We start from the raw sequence: 19,364 nt of genomic DNA, 5'->3' as shown, positions 1-19,364 counted from the left end.
TAGTTTATTTACTTTATCGAGATATAAATCGTTGTATTCAACGAGTTTATGATCAATATTCTCAAAAGTTTTTGTGGCATCTAAACTAAACTTATCAAAAGACTGCTTATTTTTTATAAACTTTTTCATTAATTTCGCCAAAGTTTTCTTCTAGTTTAATTAATTTATCATGAAGTAAAGATTGATTAGTAACTACTTCTTTTAAAAACTTCACCATTTTTTCTATCGGTTTCATTAAAACCCTCTTGAAATTTAGCGAAATCTTCCAAAAAGTTTGTTATTTTTCCATAAAGATCGCCTTTATATAGATTGAAATTTTCCTCAAAATTTGTAAATTTTTCATCACAATTTTCTATAGATCTTTTACTTCTCGCTTCAAGTTTTTCATAGACTTCTGTTTGTAAAATCTTTAACATGCTGTTTATGATTCTCATAATTTTGTTTTAGTTCATTAAACATTTTAATAGGATCTTCTAATTGAATCATTACAACAACATCAAATGTATTAATTCCTTTACTAACACTGCTAATTCTTTTTCCTTTAAAATCTAAGGCATTTTTAACATTCGGATCATGTAAATCAACAATATCGATGTTTTCTGATAATTTTAGAGGTTTTAAAATTTGTTCTTTAACAACAACATCATGTTTGTCAATACCAGGTCGAACACCGACAATTCTTTTCTTATTAGCCAAACTAAACATAATTCTTTTCAACTTTGATCGCTTCAGTAATTTTATCAGCTTTTTCGATATGAGACATTAAATTGGTAAATAATTTTTTTACACCATCATCAACTTCTTTTTCCAATGTTTTTATTTTATCAGCAACTTCATTTGAACTCATGAAATTTGCAAGTTTGTTATCATATTCTGCTTTAAAATCTTCAATCTCGACAGCAAACATATCTGAATCTGGAAGGTTTTGTAATACATTTTCTAACTTGTTATCAAACTCATTTCTCAAACTATCAAAATTCAAACTATTATCTACATTTTGAATAATTTGTGTTCCAAATACGTCAAAAATATTTTGTGAATCCATATTTATTAAGCAATAATTTGTTAACAACTTCTTTAAAATCTTTACCAGTACTCAGTTCATTCAAAACAAAAACACATAAATGACCACAAATTGGGGGATCTTTATAGTCTTGAATCTGAGAATCATTGTAGTAGACGCTTGATTTTTTCAAATATTTAATCAATTCTATAGGTGGTTTGTCCTCAATTCTTCCATACGAATCAAAATAACATGCATTCTTATCATTTTTATAATAACAAATCCAATGCGTTCCACTTCCCATAATCGAGTCTAAATTCACAATTCCACATTCAAATTTCTTAACTTTTTCAGGTAATGTATCTCTCATGAAGATTCCTCTAAAATGTTTAATATTTTTGCAGATTTCTTCCAATTCTCCGAATGTTAAGGGTTCAAATTTTTTTTTCCGATGTTTGATTTCACGTAATTCAAAGTTTTTTCATCTAATCCAGATCCTGTAACATCTTCCAACTCTTTATCTAACCAATTTAAAATGTTTCGAACAATAGGAATCACATCCTTTTTAACGATTGGAGCAGCTTTACGAACATAAGGAACAACATTTTTAACAACTGGAATATTTTTCTCCAAAATCTAATAAATCTTTCAAAAGTCCACCATTTTTAAGTTCTTTCAACTGATTATAAGAAAATTCTATTCTGGTTCCTTTATTGTTTTTCTTATGTTTTTCGAGTTTATTGTATTGTCTATTTGTTAAAAATATCTTATCTTCGCCATTTTTTAGTTGATCTATTTTTAAATTGAATACTAACGGGTATTTTCTTCTTAAAAGCGGATTTTATTTTTTCTTTCTGATTTTTGCTGAAATTTACATTCACCTCCATTTATATAGTTAAAATTTCAAGTTCTCTTCGATTCCCATTCCTAGTTTTCTCTTCAAAAACATTGCTCCAGCTGTTGGAAGCGCAACAAATCTTTCACCTAAACTAGCATCTTTTGATAAAAATCTATCCATTGCCTTATCTTGCAAAACTTTATCTGCGATATGTCTGGAATTTGTGTCTCTATGTTTTGCATAAAAAATATCGTGTTCCATAGCAGCTTGATCTAATTTATTTATACCAGGATCTCCTCTGTTTAGTCTTTTTTCGAGTTTTGTGCCAGGCCCCAGATACTGATAAGTTGGTACGTGTAATTCAAAAGGTAAATTGTTGATAAAATCATTCAAAAGTCCACTACCCTCAATCATAGATGAACTTATTGCCGGCAAAACTCGTTTTAAATATTTAATTCCATCAGGTTTTTTAATCATTTCATCAAGTTTGTTCGAAATAAAATCTTTAATCGCTTTCTTTTCGTTCAAAAAATTGTTGTTTCCAGCCTTTTCTTGAGCATAAATATAATTAATAATTCCATCGAGTTTTGTCAAATCGTCGATATATCTGTATTCAATCTTATTATCACTGTATTTTCTCACACACCTGATCCTTCGATTCGTTTTTCCCAAATTGGTTTAATCAAATTGAGATATTTTTTACCTTTACTTGACTTTGGTTTCTTAGTTGATGGATCATTATTTTTGTAAATTGAATCAGATTTCCATAAAATTTCAGTATACTTTTTCAAGTCTTCTTCAGAATATAAACCGTCTTTTGGAACATCAGTGCCTGTTAATAATCTCCATAAACCTTGAGTTCCTTCATATGTTTTATCTTCAATAATTATATCATTATGTTCAAAATTAACGGGTAAAATTTCCAATCATAAAACTTTTCTTTTTTTTATTCCCAATACAAACCAAATTTATCATCCTTTGCTCTAGGAAGAAATTTATTTTTTACCAATTTCACCAATTATTATATCCGTTGTTCCAGGACTTATTGGTTCAACTATTGTAGATTCTTCAATGATTCGAGGTCTAAATGGTGTTGAAGATGGTAATTTTGGCAATTCAAACTCTTCTACTTCAGATTCTGGAATCGAAATATCAGCAAATTGTCGTACAACTGGAACCAAATTCATTAAATTTTGATTATCGCTTAAAACATTTTCAATTTTGCCCTCAACATTTTTTATTGCAGAAGTTACAGGTTGATTAATTTTTTTGAATAAGTTCTTGTTCTTCTTCATCCATTCGAATCTGTTCTTTAAATTCTTTGATTAATTTCTTTTCGATTTGATCAAGTTTTTTCGCTTCTTCAGAAGTTACGTTCGCCATTTATTTAGGAAAATTTTGAAACGTGGAACGTAAACACGAACGTGAAACATGAACGTGAAACACGAACGTGAAACACGAACGTGAAACACGAACGTGAAACACGAACGTGAAACACGAACGTGAAACGTAAACACGAACGTGAAACATGAACGTAAAACATGAACGTGAAACATGAACGTGAACGTGGAACGGAACGTGAACGTGGAACGTAAAAACGAGAACACGAAACGTAAACGTGAACGTAAAAACATGAAAACAACTAGATTATCACACGTTTATATTGGAAAAATTTATTCAAATATTTACCATTTTTAGGCTTCAAAGTTAGATTAATAGTTAAAAATCCATAGTCTTCTTTCCAAATTTTATCACACAATTCATTAAAGTGGTTAAAAACTCATATCAGATCCCACATAATTGTTGTAAATCTTTCTCGAATAGTGATCGTCTTGCTTAAAAACACACAACATATTCAAATTATTTCTAATAACTTGTTTATCAACCTTTGAAAAGCATTGAGAAAGATAGATACAAGAGATATTTTTGTGACGAGACATTACGAAATATTCCTTGATAACGTCTTGATTTTCCAAAATACAATCATCAAAAACGATTAAAGAATTCGGTTTACATTCGCTTAACGGAACTATGTCCTCGGAAGCATTATAAAAATATGATATTTTCTTACTTAAGTTCTTCTCAATATTTCAAATCTTTCTTGTAATTTTTTATAGGCGTCTTGTTCTAAAGATTTACTAAAAACATACAAATTGGAATAAGGAATCAACCTATTGTAGATAAAATTCAATAATAAAGTTGTTTTTCCACATCCACTTGAACCAACAATTAACAATCTGATTGGTTGATCTTTCTTATTTTCTTCAAACGTTTGAAGTTTTATCTGATCTTTTTGCTTTAAAAATTTCTCCATTTAAATAGAAGATTTTCATCTTGAAGCAACGCTTGCGAAAATGAAGCTGTTCAAGTTGACTTCAGAAAGCTCTAAATTAGTTTTAAACTTGGAACATCCTATACACTTAGAGGAAGAATCAAATTATTTTATCGGTTTAAGCGGCTTTTATTCTGATAATTTTGTAATAAATATTAGTGAAAGTTCTCCTTATTGTATAGGATTTAGTGAGAAGAACATAACAAAATACTATGGTTTAAACAAAGGATATTATACTTTCGATCAAATAAAAAATTCCCTTAAAAATTATCTGAAAACATTCAAACAATCAGATAAATCTTTAAACTTTGACGAAAAACAAGTTTGAAATGCAAAAAAATTATCTCTCTAATAAAATTCAAATAAAATCACCAGTAAGAATAATGTTTTCAGCAATTATTGTAGATTTGTTAGGGTTTGTTCAAGAAAACTATTGAGCCAAATCAGGTATATTTAGGAAATAAAACGCCAAAATTTAGACCGTTCGATGTAATTGAAGTACATTGTAATCTCGTTGAACCTAGTTTTTGAAAATCATACCGAACATTTACACAAAGAATCTGAAATTTTGTACACATTTTTTCCCAAATGTTGCTTATGGATTCAAAAATCAGTGAAAAACCCGAATGAAATCGATTATATTCCAATTAGACAAAATATTAAAAGAATTCAAAAAAATCGTTCTGACTATTCAAGACTCTGAAGGAAATCTATTAAATAATGAGAGTAAAACAACAATATATTTAAAGATTGCAAAAGGAATAAAAATGAGTTGATGATGATGACAAAATTTCAATATTTTTACTTAAAAAACAAGGGGCTATTCGAATGGCCCCTTAACAATCTTCATCCTGACACTGTTTTTTATCAATGAATCTGGCCTTCATTCTCAAAATAAAAATTACTAGTTAAATTTCTTTTCTATCTAAATGGAGTCAGTTGTAGACCTACTCAATAATCAACTTAGATTTAAAAGCAAACATATCTTTACAATTGTTGACGAAAATAATGAATTTTGGTTTAAGGCTAAAGATGTTTGCAGAAATATTGGAATTTAAAAATACGAGACAAGCTATCATAGATCATGTTAAAGAAAAATACAAAAAAAAGCTTTGAAAACATAGATTCTGACAAGGGTATCGAATCGCGACTCTTACAAAAATTACATCCAGACACTATTTTCATCAATGAACCAGGCATATATTCTTTAATACTGAAATCTAAAATGAAGATTGCAGAAACGTTTCAAAATTGGGTTTTAGAAGAAGTTTTACCGAGTATTAGAAAATATGGCGAGTACAAACTTGAAAACGAAAATAAGCAGTTAAAAGATAAAATAAAACAGTTACAAATTAAAGATGAAATGAAATCATTGAAAATAGAGAATCAAGAATTGCGAATGGAATTAATGAAGAGAGATATGGTATGTAAAGATTTTGATAAGAAAAAACACCATGTTTTTGTGTTAGTTAAGAAGAATCACATGTGGGAATGGCCTTATTACGTTATCAGAGCTCAGAAACGAGAAATACCAAACCGATTAAAACATCTAAAAATAAATTATCCTGAATTAGAGATTTTGTTCATTGATGACGAACCAAATTCTATCAATCTCTACAACCAAATGAAAGAATCTTTGAATATTTTATACAACGGAAATCATTTTACTACAAATATGGCAGAATCTCGACTGATTTATAGAATATCTAAATTACACGATGAAAATGTTTCTAAATTTTACTAAAAACTCTCGATTTATTATATTTTGTTTGTAAATGTTTAGCATAACTAGGTAACCATTGTAGAATTCTTTTTTCATATTCACAAGGCATTTCGTTTTTATAACTTTCGCTGAAAATTTTTTTAGCACAATCTTTGCAAAAAGCATCTTTTCTATCTTTACTATACTGCCAGTTATTAAATTCAGAAATATTTTTAATTTCTTTACAAAAGTAACACTTTTTCTCTTCTAAAGTTAATTTGTTCATTTTATCGTATAATTCCTTACAATAACAGTCTTTTCTATTCTCTTCTTGACACTTTGTACATTTCTTTTGAGACTCCATTTATATAGAAAAAAATTATTACACGATGAAAATGTTAAACTCTTAACTTATGATATTTTGTTTGTAAATGTTTTTGATAATTATTTAAACCATTTTATAGTTCTTCCACATTCACATTGAGTATCTTCATAATATAATCTATGGTGATTCTTCTTTACACAATCTTTACAATATGAGTCTTTCTTATCTCTACTATAGTGATCACTATTAAACTCTGAAATTTTTTTAGTTTCTTTACATTTAAGACATTCTTTCTCTTCCAAAGTTAATTTTTCTATTTTATCATACAGCTCTTTATGATACTTCCTATAACAATCTTTACAATTATAATTAATTCCATCTTTTCTATTCTTATCTTTATAAAATTCTTCAAAACCTTTTAATTCTTTGCACATTGAACATTTCTTTTGAGACTCCATTTATATAGAAAAAATTATAGCTTTGACTTTCTCAATTCATATTCATAAAACTTTCCGGTTATTTCTTCATTATTTAAATCTTTTATACTATAAGTTACAGGATCTGTGTTATTAATTTGATAAATCACAAAGATTTCTCTTGACCAATTGTTCTTATATTTGTTCGAAAATGTTTGTTTTTTACTAACAATTCTTACATGATCATTGACTTTAAATTTAGTTTTCGTGTGAATTTCAGGTGGAACATACTTGAAAACCGACTCTAATAACTCTTTTTCTGCATCTTTATCTACGTCTTTAGGCTTCATTTTGATTGTGCTATGAACAGTATCGTTATATTTCTTTACGATTTCTTGAAGAATATCGATCCATTTAAAGTTTTTATTAATCTCAAAAAGAACCTTCATTCTTTCATTTTGAGTTCTGTTATATCTCTCTACAATACTTGATTTCTCTTCGTTTTCAGTATGATAAATCTTAATGTTGTATTTCCTCAAAACATCGTTAAATTCTTTATTTTTAAACTCTAAACCCTTATCTGTATGAAGTAGGTTAGGAGGTTTGTGATTGATCCTTATGGCATCTTTTACTATATCTTCGAAAGCTTTTGAAATATCCTTGCCGTTTTTTCTTTTGATAGCTCTTGACCAAGCATATTTTGAGAAAGTATCAATAACATTTAACATATACTTAAATCCATCATTTTGATCTGAATAGTTAGACATTATTACTAAATCTGCTGCCCATAAATCGTCAATTCCTAAAGTTATAATTTTTCTCTTTTTAAACTTTTTTCGTACTGGTGCATGAATTTCTCTAGCTTCAATCTCGATTTCTTCCTTATTCTTAGATTCTTTCTTTACTTGTTTTTCATAAGGATTCTTTATAAATTTACCCTTATTTGTCTTACATTTTGAACATTTTGCTGCAATTCTATACAATCCGTTTTGAGTTTGAACAATCTTAGAATCTATATTTTTCGTTTTCTTTTTACACTTGTGACAGTGAATTAAATCATCTTCCATTTATATATCAAAGTTTCCAACTTTGTTTAACTCTTCTAAAATATCTGTTTTAATTTCGCCTTTATATCCATACGGTACTGTATCGATCTTATTTTCTAGGACAATTCTCTTATCATCTTTAGCGTTCAGTGCCAGCTTGTTTATGGTAACTGTGTACAATTCATGTTTATAGCTTTTTATTACAGTCATCTCCCTAAATTCTTCTTTATCTTCGAACAAACATCTCTTCAAGTTTTCGATATTTATTGTTTTATTTACAACGCTTATCTTAATTCCTTTACACCTAACTGGATTTTTGTCTAGATATTTGTACGAGTACATTTTCGATCTCAATCCACAACATTCTTCTAAAACTTCGCTATTTAACTCATCTTTGAATTTCCCTATTACCTTCTTATTTTTAGTAGTGAAACATTCATGATCTTTTGGATAATCACTTGTATCAAAGTCATCTATATTTTCTTTAATAATTTTAAAAAGGATCTCGTTTCAATTCTAGAAAATAACTGTCTGTATCCATGTAACAACAGATTCAAATCTGGATCAAACTTCTTTAATTTGTTGTAATAAAACTCGTACATTAGCAATTTTGAGAGGTCGAGAACTGAAAATCCTATGTAAATCGGTTTGTTAAATTTAACCTTTTGTTTGTACATGTGACTCGCTATACAGTTGTCGTCAAAGATGTTAAAGCATTTGAAATTTGTTTTCTTAGCTTGTTTAATTGAAAATTCTTCATTTCCAAGCTTAATATCACATCTGTTTCTCACATTTTCCATAGATTTTCCAAAAACTGAGTTGTTCATCAGCTTATAAAAGTCCTTTTCAAAGTCGCTTGTAGCTTTGGTTCTCATGTTTGTGTTAAAATCAATGTATTCTTTCATAAAAGGCTTCTGATCGAATGCAATAACTCTATTCACATGTTTCAAAATCATACCTTGTTCCAAATAGAACTTCCAAATTTCTCGAATGAACAACGTATTCAGTTTTATCCAGTAGAGTTGTGCAAAGTTTGTTTTTAAAATGTTCTGGAGCAAGAGGTAAATCCTTGTGATGTTCGTGTAAATTTGTTGGATATCCAAGATCGACTTCGAGAATATAGCCATAATCTTCGTCGCCAGTGAGTTCTAAAATTGTTTCTTTCCACTCTTCTTTTGTATACGTTTTTGGATCCATCCACTTGATATCACTATACGGCAGTTTTTGCATAAGACCATACCCATAAAGGTTATTAGCATCGACGTACAACAAATAATTTTCGGGCTTTGTCTTATCGAAATCTTTCAAATATTTGTTATTTGCTTTCACATATCGTTTAATACACTGAGAAATGCCTCCACGAATACCTTTTTCAATCATTAAATACATATTATAATCACATCACTAATTAATTGTAATTCTATCTTCGTTAATTTTAACATTGCGTCCCATGCGAGACTGGGAGCTGTTAGATAGTGTGCTGGATCAAGTTTATAGCAATTCAAACAAATATTCCTAAAATTTTCAAAGATATCAGCGAGCAATAATACATCTTGGATATTGTACAAATCAGAGTAATTTCCAAGATTTTTATCTTTTAATTTGTTCCAAACGCTCAAGTAGTGTTGATAATCTTTCTCAGATATGCTCTCGTCTGTCAAAAGTGAATAGAAATCTTGAATTCTCAATTCTTCTGTGTAATCAAGTTTTTCAATACTATCGATAAATTCGTAAGGAAATATGCCTTTTCCAGATAGAATTTTAAAGATTTCTTCTTCGTCATTTGGCGGTCTTTCTATAATTTCATTCAGTCCCATCCTGTATAAAATGATTTGTATGTTTTGAAGTCTTCTCTCTTTAGATTTTTAGCTAACTTTTCTATAGACGAGGCCATGAATCTGAACGTGTCTACAAACGAAAACTTGATGAATTTTCTTGGCTTATCACCTTCGAATTCATAGCCATATCCAGAATTTACAGAATAATTTATATATTTTTCATCGGTGTTTGCAATCAAATCAACATTTCCATATTGTTTAGCCAATTCTTTTATGTACAAATGAGTATCGTAATTTGACATATTGTGACAGAAAACTGGGATGTTCTGAGGAAATTTAAAATTTAGATTACAACATAAATGAGCAGCACCTCGAAACTTTCCAGTCAAATGACAATGATCTCTTACTTTATTATAACTCTTATCTTTCCAACTATCAGGAGTAAAAAACCATACTGAATTGACCTAACATCATAAGCAGACCATTCACAGATATGACAAACGTTTGAATTTTGATACGAAATTTCTTCTTCTTCTGTCAAATTTCATAGGTTTCATGTTCTTAGAATTATATTTTTTCGCTATGTATTTCGATAATTTATTGAGTTCTTCAAACAATTTTGTCGGGACGTTTTTCAAATCTTCTTCATTTTTGGCACGATAACATATCGGTTTGTACATGCGATTGGTCACATTCGACACTAAATATAGAGTAAAACCATAAGGAATGTGCCTCTGAATCTTGGTTGTAGTCGATCTTTGTGGATTGTTCTTGCATGTCGGAATTTTTTCTAATATGCTCTCAAAGTCCATATAAATTACGTACGGATGGTTAAATTTCTTTTGATAATTAGTAAATTTAGTTGTTTGACCTGGAAATGGCATAATTGGCTTACAAACTTCATGATTTTTACAAATTTCTAAGTGATCTGTTAAATCTCCAGATTTGTAAAAATGGCTTAAACATCTTCTACACAAAAATTTTCTTTCTTTATGTTTAGACAACTGCGAAGAAACAAGCTTATTTAAATCGGTTATCAAAACATAATGAGATTTATCATCTTGTTTAACATACAATAAATCAATGTTTGTTTCAGCGTCATATTTTTCAGAAATTTGTAACGGAACAATGTTAATATTTTCATCAAAACTGTAGACATTGATAGACATTGTTGGATACTTATACTTGGAATTGTAGCTTCGTTTTTCAAATATTTGTATATCTTTCAGAGACATTGGATACTCAAAACCTGAAAATATTTCGTCATTCACAAATTTTTCGTATTGCTTTACACGTTCACAGTCTCTTTCTGGTTTTTCAATAGCACATCTTATTGAGTAAATAAAGCAAAAATCATCTCTATTTTTTATATTTATACAAGCTTTTTTATCTTTGATATTCTTTGGTAAATCGATGTATGATCCTGCATTCATCATTTCGTGTTTGTTAAGGCTCAAAACTAGTTGTTTACAACTTTTAAATGTCCATCCGGAACCTTTATTTGGATTATTCGTTTGTTCTCGATGTGTTAATTTATTAAATTGCTTAGTAATAAAGTCGTTTACGTCAAAGATTTCGTCTGCTTTGATAGTAAAATACATTAGACATGTTTTGCGGTTTCACCATTCACTAAAGTTCGTTCGTATTCACATTCCAAAGAGAGATAGCCCTTCATATTTTTTAACATTTTCTTGAAATTTCTCGATTAAACTTTTAATTTCTGACCGCATAATTGAAAGATATTTGTAAATTGACATGGAATTGTCGTTCAAGTTTGTTAAAATGTATTGCTTGAAAAGACCGTGTATTGAGGATAAAACTTCTACATCAATGATATTTTCGGATTTTACTTTAAGAGTTTTATCAATTTCTTCGATCATTTTCAGACTTGGTTTTATCGTTAGTACCGATAGCCAACTTTTCAGCTATTGAATGAAGTTTTTCATCATTAAATAGGTCGAGATTTTTCTTTTCAACTTTGAAATTTCTCTTTAATTCACGTAATTTCTCAATATTAAACATGTTTTCGTGATCGGCAATTTTATTTTCTCTAGCCCACTGTCTTAAATAATTTAGTTTCATTGTTGTAAATTTGCTTGTTTTTTTCATGACTTTTAGAATTATAATGGCGATCATAGTTTTTTCTTAAAATTTCTATTTTGCAGAACGGACATGATATTTTATCGCGCTCCATTTAGATAGAAAAATTTATTTAACTAAATGGTGCTTGTAAACCAACGATTGCGCCTCTCACGGCGTGATATCACTACGGATATGACGCATGCGAAGCGATTATCGTGATGGTCGGTCTGTAGTAGCACACCTCGACTGTCATTGATACACACAGCGCAATCTTTCGGAACTAAAATGTCGACTTTGAATTTTTTCTATTTAAATGGAGTTCTTGAAAGAGTTAAATGATATTGGAGAATGTAAGTTTAAAGAGTATAAGAAGTTAAATGAATTGGAAGAAAGGAAGAAACATAGAATCTTGAATTTGGAGAAAATGAAAGATAAATTCGGGTTTACAATAATTGCCGAGTTGGAAGATTGTAAAGTACACTTGCCGAACAGATTTTTGACTGTTTTGGATGAGAAAAAGATTAAAGAATTAAACAAAAATGAAAAATTACACTTGATTGTTACTGGAAAGAAGACTATAAAAGATAAAGAAATTATAACAATTAACTTTGTAGAATAAAGTCTTAACTCTAAAACTTGCAGTCCCTCCCCACGTCATAGTACTGTTTTGATAACCATAGTTGGTGTATTTCTTCATAGGAATCACATGGAATATTATCTACAGTAATACCTTTTGTTTCACACAAAATGTGGCTATATTCTATAAGAAAAATTCTATAATGCTCTTTAATGAATTGTGTTGATAAATCTTGATACTCACAAAAATTCCTAAGAAATTCATCAATTAAGTCTTGATTATCTTGAAAGGACGTATAATATGGGAAAAATGTCATAAAAAAACTCTCTGTTTGTTTATTTTTTACTTTCTTTTCAATATCTTTCGTAATTATATTAAATATATAATCCCTTATTTTTTTCGTTTTTTGTGTGTACACGTGTGCAGTTTTCGTTCTTTCTGCAAAAGACTCTACAAGTTCTTTTAATTCTGTTTCATTTAAAGACGGTATCAACTGTTGTTGAGAATAAACCGGCAATTCACTGAATTCATCTTTGTTGCACTGTTTTAATGCTAGAAACTGAAGAGAGCTTGGTGAGTTCATGTTGTTTATTTAGTAGAAAAGTTTTTTATTAAAGTATGTTTTTAGTAAAAAATGTTTTAAATTGATTAAATTTTATTAAGATAAATCCTTTATTCGTAGCAGATTTGACAACATTTTACAAAGCACAGCTTAAGAAAGTAGAAGCAAACAGCTATAGATTTGGTTAATTTTTCATTCCACAGAGTAGATAGTAATGTACCGATCGCTTTTGGAGACGAACGACTGTAGATTCGGTTAATTTTTCATTGAGATTTGCTGTGTTATTTCTCAGCTTCCTTTATGGTACATTGAACAGTATTTTACATTGCTTTTCGGTTGGCTCCGAAAGTGCGCCAGGAAACCCCATATTACTATCTACTTATATATATATATATATATATATATATATATATATATATATATATATATATATATATAGTTGAGTCCCGGCGGAGCATTTACTTTTTGCGATTCAATATATATATATATATATATATATCACAAATAAAGAAACTGTACAGCTTATTGACAAGAAACTGATAAACACTGCTAAGCGTGTGAGCGCACAAACCACGATGCGGTGATGCGTTTTCTCAGGGAAAAACGCATGATTGTTGATAGTCAATTTAGGAAATTTATTGCATTCATAAGGTTTATGTTTCTCAAATTAGAGAACTAATCTATTCCTGTTCCTACACTGAAAGGTTATCCTTTTTCAATTCTCCATACAAATGAATAGCTTATGGAAAATTGGAGAATAAACTCCAAGACTATTCCAAACCTTATAAAAGTTCTGATACTTTACTAGTATTAATGCATTAAGATAAAGGTTTTATTTTAAGAAAAACTTGATAATTGTCAGAACAACTGAAGGAGCCGAGTGTTTTTCGAAGCAGTAAATAGAGTTAAGAGATTGGCTGAAACAAATACTTGTTGTTTGCACACCTGTGCGTCCACTCCTCGACTGTATTGCCTATTTATTTTATAGGCTTTCTCTAGAGCTGTATTTTCTCGTGCATAGTATATACAAATAAAAGTATGCCGCGTAGAAAAGTGTGATAAATATGCGGTGGGAAGAAACACTTATCTTGTTTTAACACTTTTATTATTTTAATTACAAATGTTATTTTAGAACATTTTAAACATTTCCTATGAGTTACAAACTTTTCATTTCTGCAATGTTAAGTAATCTCTAATGTAGCTGTGTTTTCTGTCTCTATAATTTTATATCAGTAATTTGTCTACCTTTTACTTCCAACGTCTGTAGTTGTTGTTATGGTTGAGGGTTCCTCATCATTTGGCTGTTTTTCAACTCATACGAAATTAAACACTAATATAAACACTAATTTAATTGTATTAACAAGTAATTGTTTTGGTGTCATATTTAGTAGTTCTTATACACATAACAATTGTACTGTGCTAGACCAACACAGAGGTGTGTGTTTTAACACAAAAAACGAGTAGAGTTTTGTTTGGCCGAGATAAGTGAGGCGATGATTTCAATAGGACTAATTAGAATTCATTGCCGTTCACCTCTAATTTCGTTTCAAACCCCTTTAATAGCTGAAGGGTGTCAGCAGTCTGTGATTTTACCAGCGTACGTGCCTTGAATCAGCGCTGGGCCGTGTTTGCTGACTGCAAGTGAGTTTGTCAACTTGTTTTTACTGCAGAAGCAAGGTGCTAAAGCGTAATTATTGTTTAAGATTGAAAACGTGACAGTCAATAGTTTTTTTATACAAACCAATCATTTCCTAGTCAACCAAAACACATTTTTTTCTTTTTGTACTGATTAAAATAGTTACTGTATTGCAAATATAATTCCTTTTCATTAAGAAATAAAAAAAAATAAATCGGTGCATTATAATCTCGAAGTTTATTTTTGACAATGGAGGGATTGTGAAGGAAACAGGATTTTTCCGGACATTTGCCATAGTTCAGTGAACTCACTTTTGGTTTCATTTCATTGGATTTTTATTGACAAGTTGGCTTCACTGCCGTATAGCCTGATTCCTCTCCGAGGAATTTCGCAACAAGACCGGTTCAAGGTTAGTATGTTGGGAACTGTCGAAGCGACAATATGTTTTCGTGAAAAATTTCAATCCAATGTCCCACTAAGTGCGAAATACACGGTTACATCCGTTATGTTGTTTGGGAGAGAGAAACTCCTGTTGTGGTTTAAAGAACCATTGTCTTACAATGGTTAGACTTTGTTCTTTGGTCTTATAAAGAACAAAGTCTTAAAATTGTGAATTAAGTTATGTATAAAATTGAAAGGACCATCACAGAACCCCTCGGACATTGGGAAAAGTCCGCGAAGTAAATCCCAAAATAGTTAACAGACCAACACAAGTTGAATCGAATGGAGTCCGGGGAAGAGTTTTGTGACGCTACAAACTCCATAGAAATAATTCTCTCGGGTCTATCCTTTGGAATTATGCATTTTTAAATCCAAGACCGGAGTTTTTCTTTTCTAAACGAGATAACACATGAAACCTTGTAAAAAACCCTCATGTTGATAGAATCCTTCCGGCCGTGGTTGCCTGAGTACTCCTATTTTCTGGCTATGCCTAGTATTAGCAATTTTCATCACTTATTTCCAGTTTAAAAACTTTTACTACCTTTCAACAAGATGAAGGGTTGAAACCTTGTATAAAGCTTTAACATTAAAAAAGGAAGAAAATCTCTAAATTACTTTGCTTAAAATAGTTAAAGCTAAAGCCCTATTATAAAAAAAAACTATTGTTTAAATGATAGAGATTTAAATGTCATGCCTTCCAATTAAGGAATTTCCATTTAAGTATTAGAAAGTATGAGATTAGATCTCTCTTCACTCAAAAATTGTGAAATATGTTTCAGACGAATGTCTAGTAATATAGTTGAGAATAATTTAAGATTTTGATTTAATTTTATGTGTCACATTTCTTAACTGTTAAGAAAGAGTTTACCCAATTCTTTCCACATTGTTTATTATTGTGGCTACTTCGATTGTTACTCGCGTACAAATTTCTAATGTGGCAATGACATTTTTTTAATTACTTCAAATGTTGATCTTTGTAAATAGTAATGAATACCACAATTAATACAATTTTAACGGTAGATTACATCTGTTTCCTCGGTCGGACTCGGCGTGACTCACATGTGCGTGAAGTTAGTGGCACGTTTCCAATAAGTAGCACAAGTAAACAACACTCGTGTGAAACGCGTATTAGCCATCTGTCTCTCGACTTTGCTCATGGCGGTGTACGAGTATGTGTGTGTTCAATTCTGATACAAGAGAAAAATGCAAATAAAACTTGAGTCATAAAAAAGTTTTATACGAAAACAAACATCTGATTCACATAAAATAATTTTAAAACTGAGTAATAATAAACTAGGAGAAAATCTGGTAGTTATTATTATTTTGGTATTTTAAAATCCTTGTTGCCCAATTATAGAAACGTACAGAATACTTTTTAAAAATCTCTAGATTTTAATTAAAATCTCCTGACTAATAGTTGTGTAAGTTTAGTCTGAAAATAAGTTTATGGGTTATTCATATTAAAAAAGATTAATAAATCAAATTTTATAAAAACAATTCTTTTATAGCAAAGCACGACTTTCTCCATGTTTTAAAATGGTTATGTGTCTTAAAATTTTGGTTGATATGTTTAAATACTTTGTAGTTGGAAAAAGTTTAATGCAAATGAGATTTCTTTATTTTATTATTTTATTTTTATAAAATAAAGAATAATTGTCTGAATTTTTATAAAACCATGCTTTTGTTCGTATTGGTTTGTCGCTAGCAATTAGAAACACTTCTGTATATATCTTTAAAACCTTGTACAATGTGACACATCTTAAAGCTAATATTTCAAACAGTTTATTCGAACATAGGGCCTATGACTTTGATCAAATCTGTATTTAGTAAGGAAATCTGGAGATACATATTTTGGCCCTAGAATTCATGTATATTACTTACTGCTATTAAATAGCTTTTGCTTCACATTCAAATGATAAATACCCGATCTTTAAAACATTGTCTTTTCATGTATGATTCAGTTGATGAATAATCTTTTTTTAGCACGTGAAGTATTCTTCAATGAAAGAGTTAACTTATCAAATTATTTAAATTACTTAAATTTATTTTATAGTTTCATACACTGTTATTAATTCATATCTGTTTATCCAGCTTACATTGGAAACCATCATTTGTTAGTATATATTGTAACGTGTGGTGAAAGTGTGAAGAATCGTCTACCATTGTTTCCGTTTCCGGGGAGTGCTGCAAGTTTAACTGACTTGCAACCTGTCGATAGGCTGCGAATAGGATCAACTCCCCCGGGAAATCAATAGTCAGTAACAATTCATGCCACTTTGGCGGCAAAAAGCGAACTTTTTAGTTTGGACAAATATTTAGGCAACTACTAGATCATGCCGAATTGTACCGCTCAGTAGCTTAACCCATAGCCTGAACACAAACATAGGTGTTATTAGTACATATACAATATTTTACTGTCTTATCATAAAATATTTTAAAATCGTATAACCTTTATATAATAAAGAATATATTAATAATCCTACACACACAATTTTTTCGGACATTCTCCGTCGTTATTTATTATAAGAATAGAACATTAAATTTAGTTTAGTACTACAATAAAGGAATACGGTGAAAGTATAATCCAGATATAGAATAAAATATAAAAGTATGATTAACAGTACAAGTTAGCAGACCAACAAAATTTAACATTCCATTAAAAATTATCTTCAATCCCAGTTTATCTTGATTGGAGATTATGCATCACTTAATAATTTCAGGTATCATTTTATGTGCAATATTTATTAAATTACTAGTAGATCAAGTATATAAATATCCAAATACTACTTACATTAAGATATAACATACAAATCTGAAATATAAATACATCTATAATATCATGCAGAGATGTAAAATCAGGGTAGCTTCCTAATACCTTATATCATGAATACTATACATAAAGTTATATCATCACAAAGTTTTCAGTTTGAATTGAGTTGAAGCTAGGGCCATACCCATTGTCATTCCCTTATTTTAACGGTATATTTTACCCATTGAGTTTAAAAATAATTGTATTAAGTTCATAGTTCTGACAGTTCCTTGATTACGGGGATCGTAAGTTTGATTATCCCATTTCCATTACATGTGCTGATTTCGCTTTGCTTAATATTTTGTTAAATTACTAAGTTTGTTGTCACCTGAAGAAGGGTACAGAATCCAGTTCTAAAAGCTTAGTGTTTTATTCTTGTAACGTAGAATAGTGTGGCAAGTGTTAAAAACCCTGTTATTCTTCTAAATTAATTACTGTAAATATTATATTGTAAATAAAATAATATAAATTTACTATTATTTGCAGCTCTGAATGATTAATTGACAAGTAATAAAACTCACAACAGGAACCGTTGTAGACAATTTGAAGCTTACTTAAATTCTACTCGTATGCTTACACCGAGGTAACACCATTAAAAAGACACAAAAATGCGGAATACATGCACTGCCTCTCCACGAGAGCAATTAAAAGAATAGTAAAATATTTACCACTCAGCAGTTGGCTGACTTGTATGTTTTGTGTTCCTTTGTTACAATATTTAAATGCACATGTGAATGACTGTATACATAAGAACATAAAGAGCATAGAAACGTTTTTAACATGTAAAGAGCCTTTCTTCAAACCAACACAGAGTAAAGACTCCTCTACATTTTAATTTTACATTGAAACCGCTGTTCCACACTGAATTGAAGCTAGTTCTTGTTGTCAACACAATTAATTTAATTCTTTTTGGTATTTTCAGGATGATTTCAGAATCCATCCCATAAAAAAGTAAATCTAAATATAGAAATACTTAAACGTTTTTGACTTAACTTATTTTAAATCTTATTTGGAATGAGACATGTACCCTTGTAAAACATATATATCTTGAAGATATACATTAACAATGCAGATTCTTTTAATTGCCACCCTAGTTTGCTGAAAATATTTAAATTTCTTTAGGTATGTAACACAAAATAAAAATAAAAATTCGTGAACATCTATCAGTATAATATTAATATTACTAATGTTTATAATAAAAGAATATGTCCTGACTAATTGATTGCTTCATCAGCACCCAGAAAAGCTATTAAGAGCGATATATTAAATTTGGTACATAAATTTTATGTTGTGCCCTATATGCTCACTAAGGAATGATTTATCTATCTTAACTCAGAGCTTCGCCTCACTAGGCTCTAAAGTTGCAGAAATTCCCAAAAGAAACTAAATGTAGCAAACGAAAGAGCCTATTGTTTCAACATTATAATATGACAAACAGTTATATGTTTAGTTAATTTAACTAACATATTAATTCTTTTTAGCATATGGTATTGAAATGATACAGCAAGCTTCTTATTTCACCTGCTTCCGTTGAGCACATACTTTACCCACACCTTAAAGGTTGGAGGTTTTATTTAAAATATATTTGTAACTGTAAATCCTCTAAATAATAAGTATGTAACGCAAGGCAGGTATTATAGACAAAGTTACTATCTAAATTTTGATGCAGAATTAAAGACCGTTATAAAGTCCACCTTAGTTGTTTTATTTTAACAGAAGTATTTGACTCAGATCAGCGTAGCTATATACATTCTTAATTTTGGAAACAAGGCAAACTCAACGCTGGCGATGAAAATATAATAAACTTCCAAAATAAG

This window comes from Homalodisca vitripennis, chromosome 1 (genome assembly GCF_021130785.1).
Source record: "Homalodisca vitripennis isolate AUS2020 chromosome 1, UT_GWSS_2.1, whole genome shotgun sequence".
In the NCBI taxonomy this organism is placed as follows: domain Eukaryota; kingdom Metazoa; phylum Arthropoda; class Insecta; order Hemiptera; family Cicadellidae; genus Homalodisca; species Homalodisca vitripennis.
This window is presented reverse-complemented; position numbering follows the sequence as displayed.